This window comes from Medicago truncatula, chromosome 6 (genome assembly GCF_003473485.1).
Source record: "Medicago truncatula cultivar Jemalong A17 chromosome 6, MtrunA17r5.0-ANR, whole genome shotgun sequence".
Lineage (NCBI taxonomy): Eukaryota > Viridiplantae > Streptophyta > Magnoliopsida > Fabales > Fabaceae > Medicago > Medicago truncatula.
In genome coordinates, this window is record NC_053047.1 from 22,535,553 (window position 1) to 22,552,117 (window position 16,565).

The following is a 16,565-nucleotide window of genomic DNA, read 5'->3' on the forward strand; positions in this document are numbered from 1 at the left end:
AAATCCAATTAACAACTTAATCATGTAAATTCATAAGCAATACGTAAGGAATAGAAAATCATGCAACAAAGTTCCCATGACGTTACGTATCAGAGCACCTAAAGACACACATGAGAGATAATCCACTCACGACAGCAATCTAACAACAACTTAAACTCGATCACCTGCAAGTTACTCATACGAAGAGCAACATTTCCAAGCAGAAGGGGTGAGATTTCACAAAACAATAATATCAAGCATATAATTCATTAATTATATTTAACAACATAAATAACTTCATCTATTAGTAATAAAAATCCTTTATGTAATGATTCTTAATAACTCAACCAACTTCTAATTATTATTAACTTCATATTCATCGCATTGTATACATCATCACTTAGCACATAATTATCAAATCATAACCATCATCATATAACATCATAAATCATCACATCATAAACATCATCATATAACATAAACGACACAACATAATCATCATCTCATAATAACATAAACAACACAACATAATCATCATCTCATAATCATATAAAGAACAACATATTCATCATCTTATAATAACATAAGAAACAACATATTCATCATCTTATAATAACATAAAAAACAACATATTCATCATCTTATAATAACATAAGCAACAACATATTCATCATCTTATAATAACATAAGCAACAACATATTCATCAATATTCCATGGTTTGTCTTTATCAACAACTTCAACGATTCATCAACGACATCGTCAACCTGACAACACAACTACGTGAGAGTACACCACCTCTTATAATACGACAACGTAAGAATACACCGCCTCTTAAGAATAACAACGTAAGGGTATACCACCTCTTATAAACGACAAGTAAGAGTACACCACCTCTTAAATAATAATAACGTAAGAGTACACCACCTCTTATAAACGAAAAGTAAGAGTAAACCACCTCTTAAAGAATAACAACGTAAGAGTATACCACCTCTTATAAACAACAACGTAAGAGTACACCACCTCTTAAAGAATAACAACGTAAGAATACACCACCTCTTACAAAACACCTGAACATAAACAGTCACCATGACAGCTTCAACTACGACTTCAACAACTTAGACAACATTAACAATTTAAGACTCCAATACTTTGGAAAGACAACTTACAACTTTACAACTTAGACCAACACCTGCAACTTGATCAATATGGAATAGCAACAGAAACAGTACAAGCAATTCACAACATAACAATATTAATGAAGAGCATCAACAACTTAAACATCATATATTTTCCACATAGCGCATATAAATCTTTCACATAACCAACAACAGCAATATAGGCATCACATAAACATCTCAAGATATAACAACATCAAATGATAATCAACATCAACTTAAACATCATATATACATATAACACTTCATCAATCATGGACAATATCGTATTCGCAACATATACATACATATACTAATTCATCAATCATAAACAACTTCATACTCATAAACATATACATTCATATAACACTTCATCAATCATGAACAATATAGTATTCACAAACATATACATACATATACTAATTCATCAATCATATTCAATTATTCACTGTGACCTACGTGCAGTAATTTGACCATAACTGAAGTTATATAAATTCTTTTGAAGTCCAACCAACGGCATTAGAAAGCTAAAATTCATACCTACAACTTTCATGTTTACACCTAAGACCAATTCTGTACTAATCAATACCAGTTTTCATTTCAAATTCGGACAAAGTTGTGCTGAAATTCATAAAAATTCACTGTGACCTACGTGCAGTAATTTGACCATAACTCAAGTTCTATAAACCGTTTTAACATCAGACCAACGGCATTAGAAAGCTAACATCCATACCTACAACTTTCATGTTTACACCTAAGACCAATTCTGGACCTACCAATACCAGATTGCATTTGAAATTCGGGGCAGAGATGAAAAGGAAAATCAGAAAAAGCAATTTATATTATTCAACTTCACTTTCATTCAAAATCATCACAATCATCACTCTTAACCCTAATTACCAAATTCTCAAAAACTAAACCTACAACATGTTAAATACAACTTTCATAATCATAGACTCAAGATTATTGAATGTTAGTCCCACCCTTACCTTAAGAAATTGATTGCAAGGTTCTCTTCTCGTTCATCCTCTTCTCTAGGTTTTCTCCCTCTTTCTCCAAAAACTGGTTGTACATGAAAAACTATTCTGACTTCTCACTTTTCTCTTTTTATAACCTTAACCTACCTATTTTCTCTTAACTCCACTTATTCTCTTAAACTCTTCTAAATTCCCAAATCAGCCCCCAAAGTCTCAATATTCTATACATATATATATATATATATATATATATATATATATATATATATATATATAATACTTCTTTACCATATAGCAAATATATTTTTACACTAGATAATATAATATAATATACTACTAAAACACCAACCTATAACACAAAAATAACACACATCATCATAAATCAAATAAATTATTCAAAAAGACTCTAAACTCAATAAAATAATCAAATAAAACAAATAATTCAAAGAGGGCGTTACAACTCTACCCCCTTTAAAGGAATTTCGTCCTCGAAATTCAAAGCACGCAAGAAAAGGAATTCAATTATTGCCTAACCATCTTAAACCATATATAGCCAAATAGAAACTTCAACAAAACATGTAAACCACATCAAAGTTAGTCAATCAAACATGATCACATAATAAAATTATCTATTAATCAGAAAGACAACAACAACCAATCCAACAGCATAAAGATAGTAATACAGCTGTTACTCGACACACTCGACTCAACTACTTGGCTGGATGGACCGACCTGCTCTGATACCAATTGTAACATCCCGTTTTCCAAATGTAAAAATTTCATTTATTTAATCAGAGTAATTCACATAAACGAATGTCAAACTTCTTTTCTTAAAATGATAAACGAAATAATTAATTAATTATCGTTCAAAATTCAATAACATAATATTTAATACTTCGCAGCGGAATTTATTCAAACATCTAAAATAATTTTGGCACGAAGGCCTCATCAAAGTATCTCATAAAAATCCAATTAACAACTTAATCATGTAAATTCATAAGCAATACGTAAGGAATAGAAAATCATGCAACAAAGTTCCCATGACGTTACGTATCAGAGCACCTAAAGACACACATGAGAGATAATCCACTCACGACAGCAATCTAACAACAACTTAAACTCGATCACCTGCAAGTTACTCATACGAAGAGCAACATTTCCAAGCAGAAGGGGTGAGATTTCACAAAACAATAATATCAAGCATATAATTCATTAATTATATTTAACAACATAAATAACTTCATCTATTAGTAATAAAAATCCTTTATGTAATGATTCTTAATAACTCAACCAACTTCTAATTATTATTAACTTCATATTCATCGCATTGTATACATCATCACTTAGCACATAATTATCAAATCATAACCATCATCATATAACATCATAAATCATCACATCATAAACATCATCATATAACATAAACGACACAACATAATCATCATCTCATAATAACATAAACAACACAACATAATCATCATCTCATAATCATATAAAGAACAACATATTCATCATCTTATAATAACATAAGAAACAACATATTCATCATCTTATAATAACATAAAAAACAACATATTCATCATCTTATAATAACATAAGCAACAACATATTCATCATCTTATAATAACATAAGCAACAACATATTCATCAATATTCCATGGTTTGTCTTTATCAACAACTTCAACGATTCATCAACGACATCGTCAACCTGACAACACAACTACGTGAGAGTACACCACCTCTTATAATACGACAACGTAAGAATACACCGCCTCTTAAGAATAACAACGTAAGGGTATACCACCTCTTATAAACGACAAGTAAGAGTACACCACCTCTTAAATAATAATAACGTAAGAGTACACCACCTCTTATAAACGAAAAGTAAGAGTAAACCACCTCTTAAAGAATAACAACGTAAGAGTATACCACCTCTTATAAACAACAACGTAAGAGTACACCACCTCTTAAAGAATAACAACGTAAGAATACACCACCTCTTACAAAACACCTGAACATAAACAGTCACCATGACAGCTTCAACTACGACTTCAACAACTTAGACAACATTAACAATTTAAGACTCCAATACTTTGGAAAGACAACTTACAACTTTACAACTTAGACCAACACCTGCAACTTGATCAATATGGAATAGCAACAGAAACAGTACAAGCAATTCACAACATAACAATATTAATGAAGAGCATCAACAACTTAAACATCATATATTTTCCACATAGCGCATATAAATCTTTCACATAACCAACAACAGCAATATAGGCAACACATAAACATCTCAAGATATAACAACATCAAATGATAATCAACATCAACTTAAACATCATATATACATATAACACTTCATCAATCATGGACAATATCGTATTCGCAACATATACATACATATACTAATTCATCAATCATAAACAACTTCATACTCATAAACATATACATTCATATAACACTTCATCAATCATGAACAATATAGTATTCACAAACATATACATACATATACTAATTCATCAATCATATTCAATTATTCACTGTGACCTACGTGCAGTAATTTGACCATAACTGAAGTTATATAAATTCTTTTGAAGTCCAACCAACGGCATTAGAAAGCTAAAATTCATACCTACAACTTTCATGTTTACACCTAAGACCAATTCTGTACTAATCAATACCAGTTTTCATTTCAAATTCGGACAAAGTTGTGCTGAAATTCATAAAAATTCACTGTGACCTACGTGCAGTAATTTGACCATAACTCAAGTTCTATAAACCGTTTTAACATCAGACCAACGGCATTAGAAAGCTAACATCCATACCTACAACTTTCATGTTTACACCTAAGACCAATTCTGGACCTACCAATACCAGATTGCATTTGAAATTCGGGGCAGAGATGAAAAGGAAAATCAGAAAAAGCAATTTATATTATTCAACTTCACTTTCATTCAAAATCATCACAATCATCACTCTTAACCCTAATTATCAAATTCTCAAAAACTAAACCTACAACATGTTAAATACAACTTTCATAATCATAGACTCAAGATTATTGAATGTTAGTCCCACCCTTACCTTAAGAAATCGATTGCAAGGTTCTCTTCTCGTTCATCCTCTTCTCTAGGTTTTCTCCCTCTTTCTCCAAAAACTGGTTGTACGTGAAAAACTATTCTGACTTCTCACTTTTCTCTTTTTATAACCTTAACCTACCTATTTTCTCTTAACTCCACTTATTCTCTTAAACTCTTCTAAATTCCCAAATCAGCCCCCAAAGTCTCAATATTCTATACATATATATATATATATATATATATATATAATACTTCTACACCAAATAACAAATATATTTCTACACTAGATAATATAATATAATATACTACTAAAACACCAACCTATAACACAAAAATAGCACACATCATCATAAATCAAATAAATTATTCAAAAAGACTCTAAACTCAATAAAATAATCAAATAAAACAAATAATTCAAAGAGGACGTTACAGTTAGTCTCACCCTTACCTTAACAAATCGATCGGGCAGCCTCTCTTGGTTCTTCTCTTCTCTTGCTCTTCTCTGACTTCTCACTTTCTCCCTTTATCTCCCAAAAGCAGTTTGTACGAAATCCCCCTTTTTCTAATTCTCTCTCTCTCTCTCCTTTTATAAATCTTTAACCTACTTATTTTCTCTTATTTCCAAATATGCCCTCCAAGTCTCAATATTCTATTCTAATATATAAAATATTTCTATAACAATTAACATATATATTTCACTAATAAATATCAACATATAACATAACAAAATATCACTCATCTAGTTTCCAAAACAGCCTCCACAACTTAATCTTATTTTATTTTCAAATCCTATTCTATTAATTAATAAAATAAGCCACTTAATAAATCACATAATCATATAAATATATTCTAAACCTATTAAAACAATCAAATAAATCAAATAACTCAAAGAGAGCGTTACAACTCTACCCCCTTAAAAGAATTTCGTCCTCAAAATTCAAAGCACGCAATAAAAGTAATTCAATTATTGCCTAAACAACTTAAACCATATATAGCCAAATAGAAACTTCAAAACAAAACATGTAAACCACATCAAAGTTAGTCAATCAAACTTGATCACATAATAAACATAACTATTAATCCGAAAACACAACAACAACCAATCAAACAACATAAAGACAGTAATACAACTGTTACTCGACACAACTCGACTCAACTACTTGGCCGGACGGACCGACCTGCTATGATACCAATTGTAACACCCCGTTTTCCCAACTTAAAAATTTCAAAACATTTATCAGAGTAATTCACATAAACGGAATGTCACACTTCTTTTCTTAAAATCATAAACGGAATAATTAACTAATTATCCTTCAAAATTCAATAACATAATATTTAATACTTCGCAGCGAAATTTATTCAAACATCTAAAATAATTTTGGCACGAAGGCCTCATCAAAGTATCTCATAAAAATCCAATTAACAACTTAATCATGTAAATTCATAAGCAATACGTAAGGAATAGAAAAGCATGCAACAAAGTTTCCATCCCGTTACGTATCAGAGCACCTAAAGACACACATGAGAGCAATCTAACAGCAACTTAAACTCGATCACCTGCAAGTTACTCATACGAAGAGCAACATTTCCAAGCAGAAGGGGTGAGATTTCACAAAACAATAATATCAAGCATATAATTCAGTAATTATATTTAACAACATAAATAACTTCATCTATTAGTAATAATAATTCTTCAAGTAATAATTCTTAATGACTCAACCAACTTCTAATCATCATTAACTTCATATTCATCACATTATAAACATTATCATATAGCACATAACAACCAAATCATAAACAACATAGATCATCACATCATAAATATCATCTTTAACACACAGCATAATCATCATCTCATTAAACACAATATAATCATCACCTCATAATAACATAGACAACATAATCATCATCTCATAATCATATAAACAACAACTTATTCATCATCTTATAATAATATAACAACAACATAACCAACAACGATTAATAAATATTAATACTTCACTTAGTTCTTTATTAACAACTCATTGTCAAATGAGAACTCAACGACAACGACAATGCAACTTCTACAACTTAAACTCAACATATGCAACTTCAACTTCTTAATCATGCATGTGGTACCAACAAGGACATCAAGCGCCCAACGTATTGAGCATAAATAGGCTCACAGAGCATCAAGCCCTCTCTCTTCACATATTATGTATAAATATACATTACAGAGCATCAAGCCCTCACCCAACGTAAATGAGTATGCAATGGACTCAACATCTTAACAACTTAACAACTTAGACATCTCTTATGACTCCAATAATTTGCACCAACATCTTATAACTTAAACAACTTAACCAACATTAGCATCTTAATGATATTAATACATCACATCAGCAAGGCAACACCATCAAATAATTTACAGCAGGTCATTATCAACAATAATCATCAAATACAACCATTACAACTTCATATCAGCATCTTTCACCATATATAAATATTCTCACATTAATCATCAAAGTAAATCATATTCATCACAACAGCAAGACAACATCATTTAAACATATACAACAAGTAACCATCAATAATAATCTTCATATATAACATTTGCAACTACATATCAACAACTTTCACATTATATAGATCTTTTCACATTTAATCATCAACGTAAATCAACAATATTAAATCATCTTAATCATCCTCTCTGAACCTCATTATAATCATTTAAGCTTCAGTCCTACCCAAAGGTCAACTCACATCAACTCATGCAACATAGGTCACGTTATTCCAAAACAAGGTGTTCTGTCAGACACAAGCTCGCGAGGCGAGAGCCTCTACTCGTCATGGCGAGTACAGGTGTAACTCCCAAAAATCCATTCTTAAACTATTCCAGGTTCAATCTCAATCTAGAATCTTTTCTAATCATAATTAGACATGTTCAGGCACTCAAAAACATCTAAGGTTCAACTCATTAGGTGAATTTAATTTATCTTTGTTAGGGAAATGGTGTTGGAGGTTGTTGATTAACAAAGAAGGCTTGTGCTATCGTGTCTTAAAGGCACAGTACGGGGAGGTTGGTGGTAGAATTCAGGAAGGAGGGAGAGAGGCGTCCGGTTGGTGGAGTATGTTGTGCAAGGTGAGGGATGGAGTAGGCTCGGGAGTAGGTAACTGGTTTGATGTTAATGTTAGGAGGGAGGTAGAAAATGGTAGTAGTACTTTCTTTTGGACTGATAAATGGTTAGGCGGATTACCTTTAAAGATTCAATTTAGTCGTCTTTATGATTTAGCGGTGCATAAGGAGTGTTCGGTGGCAGACATGGAGTGTAGGGGGTGGGTTGAGGGCGGCAATGGGTGGGTTTGGAGACGACGGTTGTTAGCTTGGGAGGAGAAGAGTATGAGGGAGTGTATCATTTTACTGGATAACGTTGTTTTGCAGGTTCATATTCAGGACCGTTGGCGGTGGTTACTAGATCCTGTTCATGGTTATAGTGTTGGTGGGACTTATCGTTTTCTCACAAATTCTGAAGAACAGGTGGCTAATGATGTTTTTACTGACGTGGAGCAGAAATTGGTTCCGACAAAAGTGTCACTTTTTGCTTGGCGGTTGCTTCAAGACAGAATTCTTACAACAGCAAACTTGGTGCGTCGTCTCATTCTTCAACCTAACGACAATTTATGTGTTGGAGGGTGTGGGCTATCCTAAACGACGGGGCATCTTTTCCTTGGATGCGAATATTTTGGAAGTGTTTGGGTTTTACTTTGTCACTGGCTTGGGTTTTCTTTTGTTCCTCCAGGTTCTATTAAGGATCATTACAGTCAGTTTACTCATTTGGCGGGTTTGCCTAGATCTACTCATGTGTTTTTTAAGGTTATTTGGCTTGCTTGTGTTTGGGTAATATGGAAGGAGCGAAACAACCATGTTTTCAATGATACGGTTATTGATCCGTTACATATTGTCGAAAAAGTTAAGTTAAATTCTTTTCTCTGGCTTTCTTCGAATATTGAGCCTATTGCTTTTGGGTTTTTGATTGGTGGAGACATCCCCTTTTTTGTATGGGTGTGATTTAAGTGTTTGGAACTTTTATGTTTAGGTGGTGGCATCTTTTTTCTTTAGGTGTTGTGGTGTTGTAACAGATATTAGAGGATTCATCATTTTAGCACATCTTGTGCGGGGTGAATCACTTTGTTTTTGAGTAATAAATTTCATTTTGATTTGTTCAAAAAAAAAACATTATAAATTATCGCGTCGAATCATAATCGACACTTTTAATCATAGATTTTAAACTAATTTCGCTTATCGAAATCACTTAACACTTATTGAAATTTATATACTCATTCACTTACACAAGAGTAATACCAATTAAATATAATATAACTATCTAATCAATTCATCATTTACAAAACTTTTTCTTCTACTTATGTATTATATTTTCAAAAACTCCTAATTATATTAACTAAAACACATATAAGTCGATGTCCTTTGACATGTACTTGATCGCTAGAAATTGCCACATCATCGAGAAATTAACTCTCACAAGTAGAGTTATTTACTCACATATATCTCCTCGATGAGATTTATATAGTTCCGTATATAAAATTCACTTAAGCACATAACTTATGCAAAATCTTTAAAATTTATTAGTAGTAATTTCCCTTATCTTCAGTTTCTTCAAACGTTGTTGGAATATCGTCTTCTAAACTACCCATCAGGCTATAATTATTAAAGTCATATAGTCTTAAGCTGAATCATTATATACCGTATAAAATAAATAAGACCCAGTTTTTATTTTTCAATTGCATAAAGATATAAATTCAATTTTATCTTATAGTCTCATTCTGAATCTATGTACTTTGTATTTATATATATGTACATATTACGTCTAATTAGATTTGTTTTAAGTTCCTTTCTTAACTTTCATAAACTAGTTAATAAAAAAATCTTTACAGTACTAGAATATAGAAAGTCCATAGTTGCTTTAAGTGAAAATGGCAAGAACCTCTAATTATAGCTTCAGGAAACCATAATTTCGTGGTTCTTTTCCTAAAAAATTTCATGGTTCTCTTAATTAGTTTGGGTGGTATCAGGGCCATTTCTAGAGTTTTATGGGCCTTATGCATATTACGAGAAAATGACACTTTATATAATACGTTATAAATTTTTTTTGTTAACTATTGTGATTTATTAGTTTTTCATTTTGTTTTTTTCCCGCTTTTCACTACCAAATAATTTTTTTTAGCCAACATCTGAAATAAATCAAATACTTTATAGACACCAAAACAAAATAAAATATCGTAGAAGAGAACAATAGCATATGCGAAATGATCATGAGTGCGTCTCACATCGGTTTCATTATTATAAATGCGTCTTGCTTGATCTTGCAATATCAAATTCAATTTTGCAATGCTTTCAACCAATTCAAGAAATTTGACATTACAATATTGATATAATTTAGTATTTTTTAACCATAGAAAGACAAGATTAAGATTAATTTTGTAGCCTCATTTTCAACTAAAATATAATTTGTTTTGTTATGTAAATTATTTCAATTTCTTGGATAATAAATATCACAAATATTTTTAATATTAGTTAGGCACATTATTAGGAACAAAAAGCCCAAAAAACGTCAAAAAAAATTTTGATAATAATTTTTTTGGCACATTATTAAGAAAAACCAAATTTTTTTAAAGGGAGGGTGCATATATAAATTTTTGTGTTATAGAACGGTATATATAGCAAATCTGACCAAAAGGGCCTAAATCATTAATAGATTTTAGCCCCTCCCTTCATCATATCAATTTTCTGGGCCTTACAGTGAACTTTACTATATAAACACCTCATCAATCAAATATTTCTATATACACGCCTCCATTAAAAACAATTTAGGGCCCCCTAATGGCATGGGCCCTAGGCCGTCGCACCCCCGGCCTATGCCTAGGGCCGGCCCTGGGTGGTATATGGTTTTATAGATCTATCATATCACATACGGTTCAAAATAGGCTATAGTTTTTTTTTCCTAGATCTAATTTATTATTGGTATTAAAATGAGGGGTATTGTCTTTCTCATAGCAATAAAATACTCTTTTGAAGAGTGTATGGTTTTTTTCTTTCTTTAATCAGGAGAGTACAAGGTTACTTAGACATGAGGAGTATTAATGAAAAGTTTGAGTGTGTGTTTTTGTTGAAAGTGATGGTGTGGTGGGGTATAGATCTAGTTTTGGAAGTAAGAGTAACTTGAAGATAAGAATTTCAGTACAAGAAAACAAAACAAGAGAATAAATAACCTTAGAAAGGAAAGTGGATGCTGACCTTTCTTTTGAAGAAGTAGAGAGAGTTTGTTCTTTTGAAGTAGAGAGTTTGTGTGGTTAATAGTGTATCAGATAGATTGTTTTTATAGAGAGAGAAGAAGCGTAGGTGTTCCTTCAATTTAGAAAAAATTTGCACTGTTCCTTCTCCTTTTCTTTTCAATAATTTTCTTTTTATTAAATATATATATATTTCTTTTGAAAACGTGGGGAGAAAGACAACATTTTATTTTATTTATCTATTTTATTTCTTTTTAACAACAAAAATTACTATCTCCACCCCCCTCTTTTACTTTTCAACCCTTCTATTATTATTATTCTATTATTTATTTATTTTAAAATACTTTTGAATATAAGCATAAAATTTTAGGGTGTTACACGGGGTTCATCCATGACTCTTGGAATCCAAATCTCAAGTCGGAAGACTATGACCCCGCTAGCTTTTGGAAACGCATTACCGGTTTAAGACATTACAACACTTGTTCCAATAAGGCTAGTAACATTCACAACCTCGTGCTTAGGTACCTACAAAGGATCATGGCTTGTACCATTTGGGGTAGGAAAGAGGTAGGAACAACTAAGACGGATGAACTTTTTATGCTTTGGGCAATGCTTAGTGACAACCCCGTGAATACTTGTTTCTACTTACTTGATTACCTCGCCTCTATAGGAGCTAGGCCTGATAATAGAGCTGAGATAGTAGTAGGTGGTATCATTACCTTCATAGCTAGGAAGTTTGGAATGGGTGAAGAAGAAGGGATAACTCCAATTGAGGGAAACAATAGACTAAACATTGAAACCCTCATTTCTATGAATTTCATTAAACTTCATCCACCCATGACTTATGCACTTCAACTTAACGTACCTCTTTTGTTTCTACTTCCTAACCCATCTTGGACTAACACCGAGGTGGAAGCAAATTTGTTGTATGTTGGTGATGGTCCATAGGTACATGAAGAGCATTATCAAGGTGAGGAGGGAGGTGCAAATTTGTACAATGAGGAAGCGCACCATGACCACCACAATGAAAGATGGGCATGGATGCAAACTGAGGTACAAAGGATTAGCACCGAGCAACAAAGGCAAGGTGTCGAACTATCCGGTTTAAGAAACGATGTCCTACGGGGTAACCGCATATCCGAAGAGAATAATCAAATGCTTCGGAACATGATGCAACATCTCAACCTCCAAGGTCCTCCCTATGGACCTCAATGAAAAATGTGAGCTTTCCTCTTCCTCTCTTACCTTATCTCTTCTTTCTCTAATCTATCTTCTCCTCCTTCTTCCTCTTCTTCTATCTCTTCTTCTCTTTTATTTTTCTTATTATGAATCATTGAGGACAATGCTTCTCCTAAGTGTGGGGGGGAGCCTAATAAAGTGTCTTTAGTCGTAGTGTTTCCAAACTCCCTTGAACTTTATTCTTTTTGTTTTGTTTTATTGTGAAAGGCATGAATAAGCAGCTTGTTTTTATTGTTTTATTATGACATAAATTTGTTGTTGTCTCTTCAATGGTCGTTTCTTGTAAATGAAAGAGATTTCTTGTGTTGTAAGTGTTCTTGCTATACCCACATCAAGTTTTATTGTGAAAACTTTCCAATGAGAAAAGCACCTAGTTGCAATCCTTGAGTAAATGTATGAGTATGTATTTTAATGAACACGTTCTAACTTTAATGGTAACTTGGACCCTTAAAAATCTTCAGAGTAAAAGTAGTATAAGTTTGTGGGAATGATTCTAATGTGCTATAATGTGTTAAACCAAAATGGGGCGGAAGAATATCACCTACACGTGGAGGAAAGGACACCCGTCACTGACTTCCTAAATGTGGTGATGACTTCTCAAATAAATTGTGCTTAAATAAAACCCTCTAAAAAAGAGGAACTTCCTAAGTGAAGATGATTAAGTTGTAGCACTACTTAGGGTGATCATGGAAACTTGGAGGAAAGGATACCCACTCGCGAACTTCCAATGTGAATTGATATCCCCTAGGCATCTACAAGTCCCCAATTATCTAAATTGTCAAATTTATCTGGACTAACTCTCATCTCTCTTATATGAAATGAAGAAAGAATTTTTCTCGGTCACTTTAGTGTTAAGGATAAAACCTTTTCCTCATAATATCTATCTTATAAAGGAGCAAGAAAAGGGCTGGACTATACACACACACTCACTTAAGACTTGATGTTGGGTTGAATAAAGTTCACAAGGAATACTTGAAGTTGTGATTAGTGTACATTGAAATTAAACCTCGAAAGGGACATAAACTTTTATTTAAATTGTCATATATTAATCTTTTTGTTGCTGCTATGTCTATTCCTTTTGCTTGAGGACAAGCAAAGATTCAAGTGTGGGGGAATTTGATGAGTCAATAATTAGATGGTTTAGTTTAATATTTAGTCTGTTTTAATTAGATTTAAGTTTATTTTATTTTAATATTATTTCCTTTTTGAGCTATTTTTTTTCAATTGCAATTTATTATATTTCAGGAATGAATATTTGATGGATTGAGTCTTGGAGCAAAAGAAAGGGGTTTTGGAGCTGATTCGGTACGAAAATACGAAGATTCGGAGACAAAAATATATCTCCCTCAAGTCAGAAACTTGGCAAGACCCGTGCTAAGGTTGGCACGGCCGTGCCACCTCCCAGACAGCCTTTTGCTGCTTTTACTTAGATTCTAAGCTACTCTATTTGGTTTTACCACAAAGCCCTTTGCTTGTGGAACATTCTAGTGATGTAATTGCTTAGATTTTAAGTAGAATGTTACCTATAAATAGAGCAGCTAGCCATCACAAATATTCATCTTTTCTTTGGAATTCAATAAGTGACAATTGTCTTTTGAATAAAAGTTTCTTTCTTTTCCTTTACTTTCTTGTTATTTACTTTTATGCTTTCTCTCTTCTTCTCCATGTCTACGATGACCATGAGTGAGTAGACTTCTTATGTCTTGGGATTGTTGGATAAGTCTAATGACATAATCCTAATCAAGTCAAGCCTTAAACCTTAATATTATGTAACCCTGGTTTCTCTTCTCAATTCACCGTTTTAACATGGATTAAATATTATCAAACTGTGGAAACGAAAGTGGAGGGTTTGATAATCGTTAATCCATTATTCCAAATGTTAATTCATAAAACGAAAGTGGAACTTTAATATTCGATCAAGTGAATTTAGACAAGGATTGCGAAACATGAAAATAGTCTAGTGAACCTTGAGACTTATAGAGTTTCGAACTTCAAGGATTCTAATAGTAATTAACTATGAAAATAGGTGTAACACCCTGTTTTCCCAATTTGAAAATTTTGGCATAAATCAGAGTAAACAACTAAAAACAGGATGCTACACTTCCTTCAATTATAAATATAGTAAAATTACTATTTATTTCAATCATCTCATGTCATCAATTTAAATCTCAATGCAGCGGAAAACATATAAATCAACATCGTGTTGGCACAACGACCTCAAGTTAAACAACTTATTTAAAATCCAGTCTAGACAAATCTTCAACATAATTTCATAATAAATACGCAACACATGGAAAACAATCAAGATCCCCTTCCCGTTATGTATCACAGCGACCCTAAGACGACACGTGAGAGAGTCACTCACTTCAACAGCTAACCTTGATTACCTGCAAGTTACCCAATTGTAAAGGCAACATTTCCAAGCAGAAGGGGTGAGATTTCACATTCAATAATAATAAGCATTTAATTCATCAAATGCATTTAACAACTTAAACCTCATCAATTAATAATAATAATTCTTCATATAGTACTTCATTAAATCGTCAATCAACTTCTAGTCATCATTAATATCATATTCATCACATCATATAACAACATAATCATCACATCATAAACATCATCATAGAACAACATAATCATCACATCATAAACATCATCATATAACAACATAAACATCACATCATAAAAATCATCGTATAACAACATAAACAACAACGATTAATAAATATTAATACTTCACATAGTTCTTCATTAACAACTCATTGATAAATGACAACTTAACGACAACGACAATGCGACACCTACGACTTCGACTCGACAATGCAACTTCAACTTCTTAATCATGCATGTGCTACCAAACAGAGCATCAGCCCTCAACATATAGAGTATAATTATACTCACAGAGCATAAAGCCCTCAACATATAGAGTATAATTATACTCACAGAGCATCAAGCCCTCAACTTAAAGAGCAAAAGTTCACAGGGCATCAAGCCTTCAACGTAAAGAGCAAAAGCTCACAGGGCATCAAGCCCTCAACTTCAAATGAGTATGCATGGACTCAAAAACATACAACTTAGACAACTTCACAACCTATATGATCCAATATCTTGGAATAACAACTTACAACTATACAACTTAGACCAACACTTGCAACTTAATGACAATAATGATTCAACAACAGCAGAAACAGCAACATAAACATCTTGCAACATAGCAATAATAATTTCCATATCATACATTTTCAACACATTATATAAATATCTCAAACTAACCAACAATCATTAATCATTTGATTTAGGCTCTCTGTAAGTCTATAACTTATTAACAACTTTCATTCCTATCCCAAGATCAACTCTCAACATGAGTCGAATACTCTTAAACACCTTAATTGAACTCATAGTACTTCTAGTTTTGAGGGTTGGAATTATTCCATAAGTTTTGGATTAACTTAGAAAAGGTTATACTGAATTTTCCTAAGATTTCACTAAAACCTCCTTGGAGTATTTTCATCATATCTCAAAAACCAGAAATCATTTTCAAGTCAAACCAAAGCCACTGGAAAGCTAACTCAATTATCTACAACTTTCACGTTTACACCAAAAGCAAATTCAAAACAGAAAATGGTGAAAATTGTGAATATTTTCCAAATTTTCCTCACAGAAAATCGGTGGCCGATTTTCGTGGAACCAAAATTGGAAAATCAGCTCAGCAATCGGGGGCCGATTTTGGAAATTCGGGGGCCGATTTTGAGCTTCACAGCAGTTCAAAAATCAGTCTAACAATGCGTTTTTCACTTAAGAATCACTCTTGGATCACTAGACTCAACACAAGACTCCCAAATTG